This window comes from Mauremys mutica, unplaced genomic scaffold, assembly GCF_020497125.1.
Source record: "Mauremys mutica isolate MM-2020 ecotype Southern unplaced genomic scaffold, ASM2049712v1 Super-Scaffold_100033, whole genome shotgun sequence".
NCBI classification, from domain to species: Eukaryota; Metazoa; Chordata; order Testudines; family Geoemydidae; genus Mauremys; species Mauremys mutica.
Window position 1 is genome coordinate 397,682 of NW_025423255.1, and position 3,081 is coordinate 400,762.

Here is a 3,081-nt window from a genome sequence, read left to right on the forward strand (position 1 = left end):
CTGACCTTCCCCCCCCAGCTCCAGCTTCTCCCCTCCCCGCCCGACACCCCCGTCCCCCCAGGGCCCCACCGCCGGGCCCCCCCCCCATCCCAGCGGGGGGGGGGGGGGGCGGATCCTGCTGCGGCTCCGCTGGGGCCGAGGCGGCTCCGAGGCTTCTCCCGGGTTCCCCGGGGCAGAGTCACGTGCCCGCCCCCCCAGCGCCCCCCCCCCCGGGGTCTCTCACTCCCCGGGGGCTCCGGGCGGGGCTGGGGCGGGCAGAGCCCGGGGCTGCCCGGGGGGCGGGGCCCAGCTGGAGAAACCCCCCCCCGGCCGGGCCCCCCCGCACAGACCCCCCCGGGGAGCAGCAGCGGCTTAGCCCGGGCCCGGCTCACGCGGAGGCGGCAGCAGCAGCTTTGTTCTCCCGCCCCCAGCGGGGCTCGCACGGAGCATGCGCGATTTTACCTGCTGGAACCCTCCCTTACCTGGGCTGGAGAGAGCGGAAGCGGCCCCGGGGCAGGCTGGGAGATGTCGTTCCTGACTCTCCCTGGACCGGAAGTGACGTTGGGGGGAGTGACCAAGCCGAGTTGCAAACGCGCGCGGCCCCCTGCGGCTCTGCCTGGCTCGCGCGGGGCCGTTGGAGCCTCTCTGCCCGCCCCAGCCCCGGTGAGTGAGAGACCCCCGGGGGGGGGGGCGCTGGGGGGGCGGGCACGTGACTCTGCCCCGGGGAACCCGGGAGAAGCCTCGGAGCCGCCTCGGCCCCAGCGGAGCCGCAGCAGGATCCGCCCCCCCCCCGCCGCTGGGATGGGGGGCCCGGCGGGGGGTGTTGGGGGGAGAAGCTGGAGCTGGGGGGGGGGGAAGGTCAGTGGGACGCGGGGGGGCGAAGGGGGGAGGGGGGTGTCGGGCGGGGGGGGGTTGAACTGTCTCTGTGCAGCCAGGAAATTCCCGGGGGAGGGGGAGCGGGCGGGCGAAGGGGGGAGGGGGGTTAATTGGATCCTGTCCCTGTTGGTGCCACTTGCCTCTCGCCCCCGATACAAATTCTCTCCAGTTCTGCCCCTTTTCTCGCTCAGTGTCTCACCCGGGCTGTAAAATCCGGGGAGATTCGCCCCTTTCCCCGCCAACGAGCCGCTCTCCCGCCTCCCCCATTTCCCCCTGGTCTCTCCAGGAGTCTGATTCTCCACCTTCGGTTGCAGGTCGTGACACGTTTTCTCTGCAAATCTCAAAGGTTGATATAAAATACCCTAAACGTTTGCCCTGAGATTTGCCCCTGTCTCTCTAATTATAAAATACCAAGAAAATCTCAGATTTACCCCTTTTCTCAGCTTCTTGAACATGGATATAAAATGTTTGCAAATCTTGCCCATTTCCTCTCTATTCATTTAACAAATACTGATGTGAAACACTGACATTTTACTGCACATCAGATATAAACTGATATAAAATCCCTTTGATTTTCCACTTTCCTCTCTATTATTTGCAAAAATAGAGCCAAAATCTCTCAGATTTCCCCCCTTTCTCTTTCACTTCTACGTTATTATCAAATATCAATTAAAATTCCTTTCATGTTTGGGGCTGTTCCCCATGTCTCTCAGTCCCAGCAACTTCTCCTTTCTTGGAGGAAACCTGTTGCCCTGAATCACTGTCCATCCTGGAGGTTGCAAGGGGTTAAATTTCCCAGTGTTGATCTTTCCCCTCTCCTTTGAGAGCCATTTCTTCCCCCCTTTATCTCTGTTAAAATGTTTGCCGAAGAAAGAGACCAGCCACATCTTTAATACACATCAAAGCCAGAGGCCTCCCCCTGTTTGGGGCTCAGTGGTTCCCAGCTGGTAACGGGAGAGTTCGCTGGACCCTTTTTTTTTTATCTCCAGCTGGCACGGGATGAGGAGGTCTCTGTGATTGCAGTGTGGGTCCAGAAGTATCCCAAACCCCATAGCAAATGGCCTCTGTGAGGGGTTGATTCCCCCTGTGCTAAGATGCAGCCACTTCTGGGGTGGATCCACGGTGGCCATTATTTGCTAGTGACAGGCCATGGACTTTTCTTACCTTTCTTGCCCTCCAGATCTTCCATTCTCCTGTTCAAGAGACATCCCCCAGGGCTCCCTCTGTCTGTGTGACTGGCCAGCAGGGGGCGGTGATAACTCTCTATCCACTCAGCAGACACTCTGCGGTAACAGTGTTGTGCGGGGTGGGGGGAGGTGTCGGGGGGGGGCGATTGCAGGGGGTACCCTAGTGAGGTTGGTGGGTTCTGGAGATTTGGGGTTTCAGGGGGTGGTTGTGATGTGCCCAGCCCTGAGGCTGTGGGTCCTGGAGGTGGGTATCGCTGGGGGCTGTTGGCTGCAGAACAGCCGGGGTGGGCGTCTCTTGGGGAGGCGGGACAGGGGGTTAGAGGGAGCCTGGTGCTGTGCCAGGGGCTCCATCTGGGCTTCCCCGGCTGGCTCCTGGGATCGCTGCCCTGCCCAGTGCACAGAGCTGGGGGAGGGGGTCCCTGGCACTAGGTCAGGGGATACCAGGGAAGCAGAGTGAGGGGTCCCACTGAAAAGCATCAGGGGGTCCCGCTGGGTGGAGGAGGGGGTCCCAGACAAACGGCAGGGCAGATCCTGCTGGTGGGGGTGTGCGGGGCGGGTCCTAGGCAGGCAGTGAGGAACTGAGTTCCCAGTAGGCAAGTCTCTGGCTGCTGGGGGCTCTTGGTGGGGGGAACCCTTTGGGATTCCCAACCTGACAGTCATGGTCTGGTGGGGATTCCCTGGCTGGTGGGGCTTTGATGGGTATCTGTGTCCCTGGCTGGGGACTCTGGGGGCTGGGTCCCAGGGAATAGCTGCTGGGCCCCTGGCTGTGGGAACTTCTACTAACCATGATCCTTCTCTCTGATCAACTCATGCCAGAGTCCTGGCTCCAAGCACTGCCGGCATTCCCCTGTCCCGGCCCTGTCACTGTGATAACTTTCTGTCCACTTATCATCACTTTGAGTGTGAAATCACAGATTTTTGCTTTTCTACTCTTTTGAAAACTGCAGGAACTTTTGGGTTCAGTTTAGAAAATTTGTGCCCCCCAGTCCTGAGAGCAACTAGGGGGCATCACGGTGAGAGAACAAAGAGGGACCCCTTG

General features: G+C 60.8%; 1 long non-coding RNA gene across 1 annotated transcript; it reads left to right on the top strand.

The window, feature by feature from the left end:
• Positions 1–585: 585 nt before the first annotated feature.
• Positions 586–2,878, top strand: LOC123358226. Its single transcript, XR_006575700.1, has 3 exons — positions 586–642; positions 2,036–2,143; positions 2,859–2,878. It is a non-coding gene; the product is annotated as an uncharacterized LOC123358226 (long non-coding RNA).
• Positions 2,879–3,081: the final 203 nt, after the last annotated feature.